Source organism: Rattus norvegicus, chromosome 14 (assembly GCF_036323735.1).
Source record: "Rattus norvegicus strain BN/NHsdMcwi chromosome 14, GRCr8, whole genome shotgun sequence".
Taxonomy (NCBI): Eukaryota; Metazoa; Chordata; class Mammalia; order Rodentia; family Muridae; genus Rattus; species Rattus norvegicus.
In genome coordinates, this window is record NC_086032.1 from 6867674 (window position 1) to 6884086 (window position 16413).

A 16413-nucleotide genomic window follows, 5' to 3' on the forward strand; every position below is an offset into this window, starting at 1 on the left:
TGTAATGTTGGTGACTGTTTCCCAAATATTCTTTCTTCTCTCTCTTCTCCTTTATTTATATCAGGGGTTCGCTGAGTCTTGGAGTCAGACCTGATCAGTTCTTCCTGCGTTATCCTCGCTCATCTATTCTTCCCACGGGAGAGAATTCTTCTCCTGTGCTTCTGTGATTGGGACTGTGTGTCCCCTGTTTTGGGTTCTTTTAATAGCATCTGCGATGTTGGCTTAATGGTCACCAGTTGCTTTAGTTTTTGTATCTCAGGAAACTTTTCGCTTCTATATCAACTCTAAAGGATGACTTTGTACTATCGGTTGCTATTTACTCATGGCTAAAAATACACTCTCGCGTGCTCTCCGGGATTTTAGGCTTCTATTGAAAGGTCTGATGTTAGCTTGAAGGGTATGCTTTTGGTATGGAGTAGTGCAGAGTTCATGCTTTCCTATTATATCTTAAGATAGTCTTTATTGACTTTAGGGTGTTAGTGTAACTGTGTTGTGTTCTGTAGATGCTCTATTGTGATTATGTCTATTTAGGGTTCTAGATGTCGCTGTGCTTGGGGATTAATTTCCCCCTTGACTTATGAAAAACTTGCTATTGTTTCATGGGCTGTGTCTGCTGTAGCTTTAAGCGTGTGAAGCTCCTCCCTTTCTTCATCTCTGTGCATTCTTAGATTTCTCTCTTAACCATGTCCTAAGGTTATCGAACAGACTGCCCGTGCTTGCTTCTGTCCTTTGTGGATATTTGAGTGTAGTATTTCTGACATCTTTCCTAACTCTGATGCACCTTCTTCTGTTTGATGCAGTCTGTCGAGATGTTTTCTACACCGTGCGTTTGATTTACTGAATCTTTCATTTCCAACATTTGTCTTCCTTTTCTTTCAAAAAAAAAAAAAAAAAAAAAAACTCTAAACTTCTCATTTGTGGCGCCGACTTCTCATTTAAGCCCAAAATTTACTTTCTTATCTTTGTGTTTTGCTTGTTTTTATCCTCTTTGAGGTCATCTTATTTTTTTTTCAGGTATACTTTTGAATTCTATGCCCAGAAACCCAAACGTTTAAGTATTACTGGACCCTGTTACCAAGAAGCTAGGATCTTTCGGACGAGTTGCGTTGCTTTGCTTTGCATGTCTCTGTCATACTTTGGGTATCACTTCTCGTTTTAATTGGAAATATTTCTAATAAGTGACTGTTTTTTGAGGGTGTCAATCTCTAATACCAGTCAAAGGAGAGAGAGCAAGTCCCTTTAGCAATAACAACCTCAGAGCGAAATAATTCACATCAACTTCTTTACTAATACTCCCAGGAAAGAGAATTGTGAAAAGTATGACATCGAAGGTGAATGATGTTATTAGAAAACAGTAACAGTTAAATGATATGGAGGAAGGAGCAAGTTAAAAGGAAGAAGACAGAGAAGTTGAAAAAAATGAAGAAAATGAAGAAAAGTTACCAGTGTTAGGAGGAGATAAAAATTCTGATAACACACAGAAAGGGAAAATATGTGAGCAAAGTTAGATAGATAGAAGAGGAATAAAAAGTAAAGCCAGAAGTGTTTTCTTTTTCCCAAGACAAGGTTCCTCCATGTAGCCCTGTGTAGTCCTGGAACTCGCTATGTAGACCAGGCAGGCCTTGAACTCAAAGATCCGCCTGCCTCTGCCTCCTGAGTGCTGAGATTAAAGGACACCAATGCCCAATTAACAAAAGCTTTTTAAACTTTAGACAAACTGAAATAGCATTAAAGTGTAGAAAAATAGCAATTATAACAAGAAGGAGGAAGAGGAGGAGAAGGAAGAGGGGTTAGAAGAAAGAATGAAAGAGGGAAGGAAGAAAAAGACAAGTATTAGAATGGCTTCTTAGAGCATCTTGTGTTGAGTGCTGATGCAGGCAGCTGTTAGTCGAGATGGCATCCCTTACCTTTGCCCCAGTGTGGAACTGTGGGGGACTTGGAGGCTGTCACCACTGCATTTAGTTCAGAAACCCCCCTGCAACCATGTGGTACCCTGGGATCAGTCTTAGGTCCCCAGGCACAGCAGCATGGCAGAAAGAGCCTTTAGCTACTGAGCCATCTTGCAGGCCTGGGACCAGCCTGCTTGTTTGTTTATGGAATAACTCGTAACAGCCTAGTGTTATGCATCTGCAAACCTCTGCTAAGGAGGTGCATCAGATGGTCAGCCTGAGCGGAGCAAGAATTCAGAGAATACCACATTCTGCAGAAATAAACAGGAGCGCACTCCAATGTTCATGGCTTCACCGTCCCTTCCATGTCCTTTGATGCATCTCTCAACACCTCTGCCTGTCATTTCTCCATCATGAGCACAGTTTTACTTGGCCTCTTTTTATTCAGTTACTCAGATGATGTTTCTGGGACATGGATGTGAGACGATTAGGTTCTAACATGTTAAGACTTTGTGCAGAGCTGAGAGTGCTGGCGTGTTCCCACAATCTCAGCACTCGGGAGGCTGAGGCAGAAGGGGGGTGTCTTGAGGGGTGTCTACACAATGAGACTTTTCCTCCCATGTATGAGACCTTGGAAGGACTATAATTTGTTCGTTCCTCTTCTACCCAGCGTCATGCTATTTTCTTCTGGGCATCTCTCGCTTGTACACATTTCTGTACGTTCCTAGATTATTAAGAACTGCTTTTTTTTTTTTTTAAAAAAAAAAGACATTTTAACCTTAATAACAGATGCTGGAAGCCTTGTGAGTTCTTAGTTAATTAGTCTATTTCCTAATGAATACTTGTGAGAGTCTGCATGTATTAAAATATAAAAGCATCTTCCTCCCAGGGCTGAATTCCTGAAGCACTGTCATCCCCTGAAGTTCTCTTCCACCCCAGGCACAAACCCTCATCCGATCATTGAACGGTCACGTGACTCTTCTTTCGTTGGTTTACACTTGACTCTGAACTATCCTATCTTATAGGGTTTTTCAGGATCAGCTTCTGCAAAAGGAACATTTTTTTTTCCTTCTCTTGCTTTCAACTAAAGGCACATCCTGCCTTGGAATCACTTCAGTGTTGAAGTTTCTGCATGCATGCAAAATTATCTACGAGACTGCCAGCGCCGAGGAGTAAATTATCTGAAAACTAAAAATTTATGCTGAGATGTTATGATTGCTGGTTTTTTTTCCCCCGTGAGCGGCATCAGGCCCTCCAGCACCCTGTCTCAGTTTGAAGAGTGAAACCTAAATGAATTTCTTGAAAGAAAGAAGAAAAACTGGATAGCACCATTGGAAGCGTCACCCAGAGCCACGTACTTTATGGTTAATCACTGAGCCAAAGACAAGTGTCCTGATAATCTTTCGCTGAGAATGGTTGATCAGAGCCTAGTGCAGCTGCCTCCATTGGCCCAATGTGATGTAGCTCGGCTCTGTCGAATCAGCTGATTCAGAAGCTGAAAAGAATTCTAACAGCCAGACCATAAACACGCTAGGGTGGATGGGTAGTTTCTGTTTCCTTTGATTTGTGCATTGCCAGGGGCTGGCATTGGTGCTATGAGATCAGTAAACACTCAGTGAACAGATTTCTTAGTCAAACTCCAGATGTGTTCTGACGCTGGCCCCATCTACACAGGTGAAGCCTGTCCCCACTCTTTTTTTTTAAAAGATTTATTTATTTTATTATATCTAAGTATACTATAGCTGTCTTCAGACACACCAGAAGACGACATCAGATCCCATTACAGATGGTTGTGAGCCACCATGTGGTTGCTGGGATTTGAACTCAGGACCTCTGGAAGAGCAGTCAGTGCTCTTAACCGCTGAGCCATCTCTCCAGCCCCTGTCCCCACTCTTTAGCCCTCCCAGCCCCTCTCACATTGTTCCTGGTGCAGCCACAGCTGTACCAACCAATCACGGGGTGCCAGAGTGTTTCCACTTCGAGCTTTCATTCGTCACCAGTCCGAGTGTCTGTTAAGAGGGGCAATGCAGGCTTGCATACCCTTGCACAGCCCAAGTTTAACACTGGGGCTCACACAAGCTCTGCAAGTTTCTTAGACAGCCACTCGCTCAACCTTTTTATGATGCTTGCAGATGTGTTTCCTTTTTACTGTTAGTGTTTCAGCCTCAAGTGGAAGATGCAGCTTCGACGAAAAGCCAATTACAGTTAAAAAAGAATTATATAAGGGAAAAGGTCAATGTATAAGGTTACTGCAGCTAATAAAGATTGGTGGCTTCATTCATACTCATTCACTCATTCACTCACTCGCTTATATAATCAGTAGGTATAGAGTGACCAGTGTCACCTGGGTGTCAGTTATTATGTTGTATATGGATCAATCAATAAAACACACCAAATACTTGGTTTTCACGGTGTTTATATTCTAATGGGGAATAAGTTAGACAAGTAAAATATCTAGTCATAGTGATAAGGGACTAAGAACAGGAGATACAGAAGGGCAGCCCCTACAAAGATTACAAAATGCAACCCGAGTGAAGACCTGAAGCAGGAAATGTGCTCATGGAATATATCCAGGATGGAGGGACAGTGGGTACCATCCAATGGCGGAGTCCCAGCTCTCAAAATACCACGCTTGTAACTCCTTTTTTTTTTAACAGCTGGCACACTTGAGTTTAATTTATGGTTGATTCACAAGGAGCACAGTTGTGGGTTTAAAGCTGATGAAGTCGCTCAGCTGCTCTTCGTTTTTCTTTCAGGATTGAGGTGGGTGCTTTCGTATAAAATGTTGGTCTTTTATTCCTTCTCTGGCAATTCTCTCCTGGATCCTCTGCTTGGCAAAATTATACCGACAGTGGAACCAGTATCCTAACGTCACCAGGATAAATCCTCCTACTCCGACATCACACGATCTTCTAATTCTGCTTGTCACCAAGAAATGTCCAAGTCCAGTCACAATAGATCCTAGTGAGCCATAGAGTATAGATTCTCGAGCGCATGGAGTGTTCTCAATATCTAAAATACCTAGGAGCTTGACGGGCTTTTTCTCCGGCTCGTGGGGCTCCGAGGAGGCAGCCATGGGTGCAAGTAGTCACTACCCCAAAATACCACGCTCTTGATACTTGGCCATGCTGCTGTCTCAGTAACGCTCTTGTACAGTGTTGAGTATTTATTTCTTGATTTGTCTTTTCTCTTTGTCTCTCTTTCCCTGTGTGTGCGTGCTTGTGTATGTGTGTGGGCATGAGCACACTTGTGCTTGTGTGTACAAATGCTTGCACGTGTTTACATGTATGAGGAGGCCAGAAGTTGACATCTGGTGTCTTCCTCAGTCAGTAGGCACCTTATTTTTGAGACAGGGTCCCTCACTGGGTCCAGAGCTTGCAAACCCAACCAGACTGCCTGAGCATCAATGCAGAGGATCGTCTCATGTCTGCCTTGTCAGGGATTCAAGGTGTTTACTGGGATGCTGGGAATTGAATTCACGTCCCCACTCTTATATGGCGAGCATGTCACTGACCGAAGCGTCTCCCCAACACCTCTTTTTCTATCCAAATGTTTGTGTCTTAGAGCCAATCCATCACCATCACAATTATTTACCTTTCTCCACCTTCTGCGTATACTGGCTAACTATCCAAACTTGTAGTTTTTCTGAAATGTTGACTTATGTACCCACTGTGTGCATGACATTTAGTTTACATCACTAAGTACTCAGATAACACTTATAACGTCCAAAATTAAAATATTATCAGTTACGTATCCAAATGTGATTATCTGCATAATTCCTCAAGCTCAGTCTTGGGAGCCCTTGAACTTGACCTTTACATCCCAAAGAAAATTCATTGGTGAGCCATATTGACTCCAACTCCAAACCCTTTCTCTCAAATGAATACCTCCACTCCCAGAGCTCCCTTCCTGCTTCAGGACAGCACTATGTCTCCCCAGGACGATAAAGGCAAGGGGACAATATAACATAATATAGCATGTATTATACTTCATAATGACGTTACAAAATGTAGTGTTAGTAGAATGATAGTCTTGAAACTCAAGATTACATGTTATAACTGCACGTTGTGCTGTGTTTGTAGTTTATAAAATTATAATTATGGAATGTTATACGATATCTATATCTGTGTCTGTATCATCTTGATATCTCTGTCTTTATTTCTCTATATCTCGTTCTATTGCAATGAGACTGTCCATGCATGTCATAACATGTGGAAACCTTCCCCCAGTTTTTTCTTCGCTTTCACTCCTGTCGTCTGTTTCTTTATTCCCCCCCCCCCACACTATATAGGATAACTTTAGAAAAACAAACAAACAAAAAATAATGATGTTACTCTTTGGCTCCACACTCCTCATTAACTTTCTGTTCCCCACTAAAACCATTCTTGCCACCATGCCCCTCCAGTCCCTACATGACCACGGCTCTAGTTATGGTCCCCATATCAAGTCATATAGAACATTCCCTGTTAGCCTCTCACATGCACTGAGCAAGCTCCTGCCTCCAGGCATTTCTGAAGATGTTTTCTTTGCCTGAAACACTTCCCTTGTAAATCTTGCCTGTTTCCCTGTCACACACTCATGAAGGCTGTTTCTGACCGAATGATAAAATCCTCTACCAGTCCATACTCTCTTACTCTATTTTATCCCAAGGGCCTCCACACTTTCTAGAGTTGCAACTGGTTTTCGTTGTTGTTTGTGTTTTATATTTTGTTGCATGTGCTGCCCTACCACGCATCCCTTTAAAAAGGGATGACATAATTTGAAGTAATTTTTTCTTACTCATAGATGGCGAGCCCCCAGTGGGAAAAGATCATAATATTCATCTCTAATTTTTCCACTGCTCAGAAAAGACTTGAGCTCACAGGGTACTTCACGAAAGTTCTTAATGAATTGGTGTTTACTTGGTCTCGTTCCCCAAAGAAGCCATTCAGGGCCTCCAGGGTTCCCGAGAGCATTTGCTGGTAGAGTTACCAAACGCTGTCATGATCTCCTGCCTTGCACCAGGGATGCCAGTGGCTGTGGAAGTAGAATGTGGAAGTGGAAGCAGGGCCAGGCTTCCTACAGCAGCCTAAGGAGCGCCTCAGGGACCTGTGCTTCAGAGAGCTTCAGACTGAGTCCATATAAAGCAGTATTCATGCTTAAGAGGAGACTGACATAGATTTTGGCAAGGATGTTAATACACTAGACAGATACAGTAAAATAACGGCATAGGCCTGAGTGTGGCCACAGGCTTCCCAAGAGACTCATACTTAAGTGACAAGAGCCGTATCTATGATTTCCGGGGTCTCGAAGTTACATTGTTTACAAGGTTTCTTTGAAAAATCTGTTTTTCTTTTTCTTCAACAAAGGAGACCCTGGAGACCATAATGTGGTCCCTCAGCACTGGGTAGGATGACAATCTAATAAGACAAAAGCAGTGGCCAACAGGGTCGAAGGAAACCCTAACCCTGCTAGGTCACAAAGGGGTTGAGATGTGTCTTGAGTGTAGAGTTAGTAACCTTGCTTATGGGATTCAGAGTATTACAGGCGTGAGTGGGTACGGGAGGAAGATTACACTCAAAGGTTTTACGTGCTTCAGCTAGAAGCGTGGTTCTTTGCTATCTTATTGCTCTTATATAAAATATCTCTATACAAGAAAAATATTGTTGTTTTGCTGAAATTTTTGGGTCAGCTAAGAAGAGACCTCCAGGGTGAGGGGCCCCTTTCCCTCCCTAGATACGTTTGATTTTTCTTTGAGAGAGGATTTCTCTCTTGACTTGGCCTTTAGTACAGCTCATCCTGGATTAGAATGTAGTTGACTGTTGTTGAGAAACTATTTTGGATTAATGTTTTTACAGCAAAGAGCATTTAGATCCACAGATTTGCAAACGGAAACAAGACCAAGAGTTCAGCACTCGAGTAGAGCATCTTAGACCTTCAGCATCTGGGATTGTCTAGCCCAGGGCATTAATCTGCAGGCAAGGAAGCTATGGCCAGGCCAAGAAAGCTATGGTCATGCCAAGGAAGCTATGGTCAGGCCAAGGAAGCTATGGTCAGGCCAAGGAAGCTATGGTTAGGCCAAGGAAGCTATGGCCAGGCAAGGAAGCTATGGTCAGGCCAAGGAAGCTATGGCCAGGCAGGAGTTGCTTTGTGCTTGTGCAGAGCCAGAGCCAGAGTGAGGGTTAGGATACCTGGGCTGCCATTCAGTTTCTCCCCACGGGGCCATTCTTCCATGTTACCCTACTTTTCTGATCACTGTCATCAACCAAAAACTTCACGGAAAACTGTATTTGTGAGTGGGCGGAAGGGAGGCAATTTAAAGGGGGCAGAATCAAGTCATGGGGACCAGGCTGACCCAAAACTTATGGGACTCTTGGAAGGTCCCTGTTTGTAGATACTTTCTCAGATGTACCTAACCGTCAGAAGACAGGTTGGTGGGACTATTGCAATTACAAATCGGATACCTGGGAATGCTGTGCCCCTCGTTGGCCTGGTATATTTATTTAGTAAACTCACATGCCTCTTTTTCTTACACTGTTTTAGTGTTTCCATGTGTACCACACACCCACATGTTCCCAGTGCACTTCAATTAAGTTCACGGTTGGTACAGTTTTACCTTTGTGAATGTTATTGATCTGTGTGTCATGGCATATGCTGGGTATCTGGTGGTGTCTACACCCACAAGTGAGACACAAAGCCCCAGCATCTGTGAAATGTGCTTTGTACAATGGAGTCACCCATGGCAAGTGATGGCCTGAAAGCTGGCGTTTCACCCGATGTGGAGTAATTTAGATGATGCCAGATACAGCCAGATCCCCACAGATGCCATACATCATCGTAGAGTGAGACTGGTTCTGAGTATGAATAGTTACACACACACACACACACACACACACACACACACACGCAAAGAGCAAATAAAACCTTTGTGAATTAACTCACTTTGATAGCACCAATCAATATTTACGGAGTACCTAGAGATTTGAAAACTAGAGCTGCTCCCACAGGGGAGTGTGATTCCTGCTTTGACCATGGTCAGCAGAGACGGTACCTCACAATTTTGTTGACTGATTATAAGGGAAAAGTGCTGCATTTACTGGCGTAGATGACAATATAAAAAGATGCTGCTTCTGCCTTCCTTGCTTCTGCCCTCCTCTCAGCAAGCTGATTAATGCCCCTCCATTGTCCTCTGACACCTGGAACATCTTCCACTTTTGTCCCCACTGAATCAAAACATGTGTTTATATTCTGTTTTTCTCCACTGAAGGAAGAGATTGTGTGCATTCTTCCTGTTAACAGTGCCAGACTTCTCCCAAACAGGCTCCAGCATGCCTCTACCCACTAGCATCTAAACCCTGCTGTCTCTGCCCTTGCGTCTCTCCCACTGGACCTGGGAGAACCAGGAGAGCACCAGCACTGAACTGATGTGTTTTTTCCCTGCCTAAAGCTGAGATTGGTGGGAAGATGGATGCATTCAGGCTGCAGAGACTGTGGTGTCCTTCCTCTCCCCATTCCCTGTGCGCCCTAGAATGAACAATTCCCCTGTTAGCATACCCTTGCAGTCAAGAGCAAGAACTCTGGGCCAGACTGTAGGGACTTGGACCCCTGAGGCCTGTTAGGAGCTCTGCAGTGGATGGCTTTGTGGCCTTGGTCTGCTTCTGTTCCTTTGTCTATAGCTGGATTGAAAACAGAAACTGTCACTGGGGCCATGAGATCTAAATTATAGAAGTAAACAAGAGACAGCATTGGAACGGCATGATGAACAGCAAGTGCTTTAAATGTCAGTCATAATGATCGCAGGGATTGAGCAAACACTCTTTGAAGGCGAGGGGGTGGTCTCTGGGAGATCTGCCTCCCCGAAGTCCTTGCTTAGGGACACTGCGGGAAAATAGAAGTGCAACTCTTCTTCAAGCCTGAGATAAATCATCGTCAGAATCAAAGCCCAGCAGAGATCCAGGGAGGGCTGGCAGAGGCTGGCAATCTGGTGGAGCCGTTCAGTGTGCAGACTGAGGGGGAAGGTCTCAGTTTGAACTGGGACATGATCATCTCTTCTTGAGGCAGCAGCACCGTCTAGACTGGAGATTTGAAGTGGAACTTAAAAACTGGCTTCCGTGTGGCTCTTTGGCTTCCCTCTGACTTAGGCCTCTGGGATCTGATGATATCACACCACTGGCTCTCCTGGCTCTCCAGCTTGCAGAGGTGGGTGTGAGACATTTTTCTTTTCAATTCTATAATCATAGGAGCGAGTTCCTACATTAAATATCTCCAGTTTATGTCCACGTCAATATCTGCATCTTCATCCACACTGCCCTTGCTTCTCTTTTTCTAAGAGCCTTATCTGACACTACAAGGAAACCACATGCATTCTACACACTTTCAAATCAGTGAATGAAATGTCACTAGAAGCACAGAATCGCTCTGGTCAGGTAAGTAATGCTCCCTGGATTTTAATTAAAGGACTAAGACGAAATCTAAGATATGTTTTCAGAATATGCAGATTGCATTGAACAACACGTGGCTGGCTTACCCCAAATGTGTTCATTCTGCCTTCCAACTCACGTATCTAAAAACAAACAAACAAACAAAAAAAAAAACAAAAAAACAAAGGGAAACATGAAAGGCCACAGACACCACAGCCAGGGCTGCCTATGTTGTTATGCTAGGCTGCTTATTGCAAAGCCATGGAGATTATGCTGAGAAAAACACCAGTCTACAGTCCTATTGCAAGAATGGAAACGCCCGTGTTTCTGAGAGGTGGCATGTTTCCTTCTGTTTCTCTTCAGTCTTTGGACTCTCCCTATCCTTGGTAGAAATAGAGATTGGCAGATACTTGAAAACAAGTCCATAATCTTTTGATTGTATCTATTCTGCACAACAGTAACAATAACAGAGACCATGATTAGCATCATCAACAATGTTTACTAGGGATGCGCTTTCATTGTCGAGAGGATGTCACTTAAGTCTCAGCTCACGTATGCTGCCTGTGCCCTATAAATAACCCATGGTCGCCTGTCTGCTATGGGAGAATAGACTGAGACACTGGGCTCTGCCGAAGCCAAGGGAGAAGCGTTGCAAAACAGAGAGCAAGGCCGATGCAGCGATGATGGGAGAGTGAAGAACTCGGAATGTTCATGCAGCACAGCCTGGAGTGAAAGTCCTCCAGAGGAGTAAGGACGGCTGACAGGAGATCGTTGGACTGAGCATGCTCAGTGCCACTGGGGAAGGAGGGGAGGCAGAGTAGAGCGTAGAGGGCGTAGAGGGCGTAGAGGGCGTAGAGGGCGTAGAGGGCGTAGAGGGCGTAGAGGGCGTAGAGGGCGTAGAGGGCGTAGAGGGCGTAGAGGGCGTAGAGGGCGTAGAGGGCGTAGAGGGCGTAGAGGGCGTAGAGGGCGTAGAGGCTGTAGAGGCTGGCACTTCACCTTCAAGCGCTTCCTGTGTCAGCTATCTGGCCTTGGCTGAGCTGCCTGACTGCTCTAAGCCCATTTCCTCATCCTAAAAGTGATGGCGATGAGTGTGTTATGATGAGAAACAAACAGGGAGTTCGTTCGTCACGTGGTCTGTAGGAGGGTTAAAGACAGCGCGTAAGGGAGCACAAAGACTGGCCTAACAAACAAGTACCCAACGTGTGGTTGGTCCTATTACTCTCATCAACGAATGGGTGGAGGAGAATGGAACGGGGTCCTTGGCCAGTAAAGGTGGGGGTTTTGTTTAATTCTGTTTGTTACTTATGGCGGTCTTCATAGTCCTTAATATGCTAATCTATATTGTGAAACTTCAGGAGAGAAATTCCCAGATTTATGTGATCAGGTAACAGCATCTTTATCCCCCTGGAGTAAAAGCAGTGTCTCAGGAGACAGTGTTGTTTTGCAGTTCACAGTCTGAAGAAGGGTCCTCATTTCACACAAGAGTAGAAAAACAGATGCGAAGTGCCTTTCTTTGGCAGTCTTCAAGCAGTTATAATCAACTACCCTCCAAAGAAGGGCTTTTTATTTTTACAAAGCGTTGTGAAAGCGTTCGTTGATCCATTGTACACGACCAGGTACCTAGGTCCTCACATCTTACAGCGGTTCAGTCTTTCAACACCACTGCCTTTAATAGTGCGTGCTTTCCCAGAATGCTATCATGGCCAGCCAGCACCGGCCTGGCTTGCCTTCTGAGGGGTGTTATCTGCTGTGTGTCTGGCTCACTATTGCCTCTTGTGGTTCATAAGGACCTTACATGATTTGTGGTAGAGTTGCGTTTCTCTGGTGCATCCAGCTTTGCTATTTGGAATGTTCCAGAGCTAGCGTCCAAGAATATCTTATTAGAAGTTTGAGCTTTCCTTTCACCAATACTGATGATATGTTGATTGACTATATTGAACTTTTCTTTCTTAGCCTGTAGTTTTGGCTTACATTACACAGTGTACGTGGCTTTCTAGAGAGGTAGAAAGGCGTATCCATAGAGACATTAACTAGGTTTTATGGAAATTGGGATGTTTTTATCCTAATATTAGTAATCAGGGTTGAGTTTCTTCAATTAAATATTAAGTCTCCTGGTAACACAGAGAATCCTCTATGCAGAGAAGGTGGAAGAGGAGAGCAAAATTCTCTCACGAATAAACCTTCAGTCACGCCACAGGGTACATGCTAAGCAGCATGCTGAGCACATGCAAAAAGAGAGGCTGTCTTGCCTAAGCCATAGCCAATCAGGTACAGCCTGACACACACATGCTAACTGTCTTTATCTAAAGAAAAATAAAATGTCTTGTGTCTCTAAGATGCAGGGAATTACGTTACATCATGGAGTTATGTCCTAGTCTTAAGCTCACTGGAGATAGGGTGACAAGTCAAACTTTATACTTCAAGATGCTCACACTGTGGAGAAAACGCTCAAAAGTGTCTAAGAAATACTTCTGGGGGAGGAGGGACTGGAAGGAAGTTTCTCAGCCTTTTACGAAGACAAGTAATCCTCAAAGAGACGGAGAGAGAGCATTGAAAACCCCAAGCTGTCTATGCAAAATGTGCAGGCACTCTGGGACTCAAACATTTTCTGAAATGAAGTCCTTCATGGATGCGCCACCCCATGGCTTTTCCTTCTTTCACAGTTGCAGTATGACTGGTGTAAGCCTAGCACAAGGACGGCTTCCACCACTTTCTCCTCTGGGAAGCTTTAAATTTTCTAAACAATCCAGCAAGCCCACTGTAAAACGCAAAGCCAAGTGACTATAAGAACTACAGTACAACGCGGTGAGTGTTAGCACAGTATCTACGCTGTCACTGCAGTGCCACTCCAATGGCCTGGTTCTTCATTAGTGATGCATGGACCTTCTTCCTCACACACTAAATCCACAAACAGGCTCTGACTTCTCACGGTGGGGTGGTGGTTTTCAATACGATTTTGTAGTTTCTTGTAGGCGATCACCCAATCTGGCCTGGGGAGTGCGTTATTTTTTGTAATTCCGCCATTACATTTTTAGTTAAAAGTTTACATACAAGTAAGGAATTCAATAAGTTTCTCTGGGTTCCTGGGTTTATATGGGTCAGGTAGCCTTTGCAGCAATTTTTCCACCAATCCAAGTTTTCCCCAGATTCTAAAGACAAAAATACCCATGGCTACTGTATAACCTTAATGTCTTTGAACGTCTAGTATGTTAGTGGGTTATCTTGAAGACACATTCAAACTTTGATTCTTTTTTTTTTTATATCAGTAATTACATTATGACAGTCGATCAAGTTTTGTAATGGGTAAGAGGTAGCCATCTTTGTTCCTTATCCATGTAGGGTGACACCTGTACACTATAAACAATAGAGACTGGACTGAAAGACTGTGCTCATCTTTGTAGAGATGCCATCGCCATGGGAACCCTTTCCCCTTACATCCTTGTCTTAAACATCAGCCCAGCAAGCTTCATCTCTGTTCAGTGTGGTCTGCCGCCTGTATTTCCAGTCAGGCCCTGGGGATGCTGCTCCTCTCAGAGTTAGAACTACATCCTTATGTAATGGTATCAGCACATGCAAAGCCTATTTGGGTTGACTGTAACAGAAACCGAGATATATATATATATATGTATATATATATATATATTCACACACACACATACACACATGTATATATATGTATATATATATTCTTTTTTTCCACCATCTTTATTAATTTGAGTATTTCTTATTTACATTTCGATTGTTATTCCCCTTCCCTGGTTTCTGGGTCAACATCCTCCTAACCACTCCCCCCTCCCCTTCTATATGAGTGTTCCCCTCCCCATCCTCCCCCCATTACCACCCTCCCCGCAACAATCTAGTTCACTGGGGGTTCAGTCTTGGCAGGACCCAGGGCTTCCCCTTCCACTGGTGATCTTACTAGGCTATTCATTGCTACCTATGAGGTCAGAGTCCAGGGTCAGTCCATGTATAGTCTTTGGGTAGTGACTTAGTCCCTGGAAGCTCTAGTTGGTTGGCATTGTTGTTCATATGGGGTCTCGAGCCTCTTCAAGCTCTTCCAGTCCTTTCTCTGATATCAGATACACACACACACACACACACACACACACACACACACACACACACACACACATATATATATATATTCTTTTAGGTGACAAAGGAACTTACTGGGAGGATACATGGTGTCTTACAGAACAGTCCAAGAGCTGGAGCTCCCAGCTTGTGAGACAGTAAGGAAACACGCACAGCCTGGACCACTCTGGGAGAGTCTGACGTGGTGCTGGAGCTGTGAGCTCTCTAACTCCTTGAAGGAGCTGATGCTCCCCCTTTGCACGATATCCTCTCTAGAATCAGAATTTCAGTGTGAAGCAAGCATTGGATCATTTGAGCTGCCCTCCGGTAATTTCCGCTGTATTGTAGCAAAAGAGGAAGGGAACAGAAGCAGCTGTCCGACTTGGTTCTGCGGCCGGAAATGCCGCTGTGTGCCTTGCTGTTTCTGTCTAATAGTGCTCACGCAGTCACATGCTTCACTCATCGTGCTGATTGCGTTAATGGATTGCAATGACAATACTGTTCGGTGAATGTTGTAATAATGGATTGGGCATAGGAAGTTTATCTCATTGTCCCAAATCACAGAGTCAACGATAGAAACAGATCCAGAAGTTAGGAGATGTGGGCAGTGAAGTGGGCATTGCAGCCTGTCTGCTCTATCTGGACAAACACCAGTGTTCGAGGAAAGAGGAAACAAGACAGCGCATCCAGACTCCTTTGTGTGCTAATAAAATAGGAGGCCATATTTGTATATGCTTTACATTTAGATTTTCATTTGGGTGTTATGTTAGACTTACAGGAGGTAAGCCAGGGAATGCATTTTGCACAGACTTCACCCAGCGTCGACATCAACACGGCCCTATTACATGATGGCCTCTAACCAACACGTGTTTGGCTTTCTTCACTGGGAGTCCAGTCGACTTTTCCTCTATCCAATATTCAACCCAGGGTGTCCCATCACAAATCTTGTCAAACCCAGCACCTCCACTCTGCCATAGCTCCCTTGTCTTTGCCTTGTGTGACAATGGCACTTGGAAAGAATAATGAGCCCAGCCTTTCTTGAGCCATTCTCCCACCGGAGAGTGTCTGATGTCTTCTTATGATTGGACCCGAGGCATCAATTTCGGGGAGGAATGTCCTTCTCTGGTGTGATAAAGACGCTTCCTCACTAGTGGTACCAGCGTCGGCCACCTGATCCCAGTGCGTATTTGCTCAGATGGTCTTTTACTTTCCACAAGATCGCCGGGCAGACATTTGGTTGAAGGATTTGGAGTGCTCCCCCTAAAATCTTTAGCAAACATTATTCGTCTTTCACTAGCAGGTTGCTCTAGCTCCATGGATTCCTGTAGCATCCACCCGTCCTCTTGATGGTGATTTAGATTGCATGGCACACGCTCCTTAAACCCCACGTGGCTGAATGTTCCATCAGATGCACGCACAGCGATCTAAGGAAGAGCCGTTCCCTCTCCCCACTTCTGGAGGAGGCACCAGAGGCAAAGGCTAGCCTCGCTCCGATACAGAATGTGTTACCATGGCAGGGAGTTAGCGAACCATCCACCGTTCTCTCTACTCAGCGGGTATGCAGGCCATTTCTCCTGTTGTTTTGAGAGCCGGAGTTTTTTTTTTCATTAAGGCCTTCGGGCCCATTTGGCTAACAGCCCAGGTTTGATGACATTGCTCATTCTAAACGTGACTCTGTATGTGACATTGCACATCTGCCTTTTGTTATGCACAAAACACGTGCCAAAAATACTGAGGCAGACAAACGATTGTAATAGGAAACCATTTGGCACACGACTCTGATTCTAGTTTATACTACATCGTATTATAGTTTGCTTATAGCTAAATTATAGATTTAAAGTAATTCTGGTCTTTGACTCCATCATAATATGTCGATAAATGTTCCTTCACCTGTAAGTACAAGGTGGTATTGCACGTTTGTATGGATTTCTTTTTTAAAAGTGTAATGGTGTCTGCTCCACGCTTCCACAGAAGCTCTCAAAGCATTTGTAGAAATTACCTCCAGGAGATAGAGGAGGGACAGGGTGGGTAGAAGAGTAAAATCACGCACT

General features: G+C 44.1%; 1 protein-coding gene and 1 pseudogene across 7 annotated transcripts in view; one reads left to right on the forward strand and one right to left on the reverse strand.

Annotated features, from left to right (window-relative positions):
• Mapk10 (mitogen activated protein kinase 10) overlaps positions 1-16413 on the forward strand; it is a 291857-nt gene that overhangs the window by 65427 nt on the left and 210017 nt on the right. The window lies entirely within an intron of this gene.
• Positions 4605-4979, reverse strand: LOC120096563 (cytochrome c oxidase assembly protein COX20, mitochondrial-like; annotated as a pseudogene).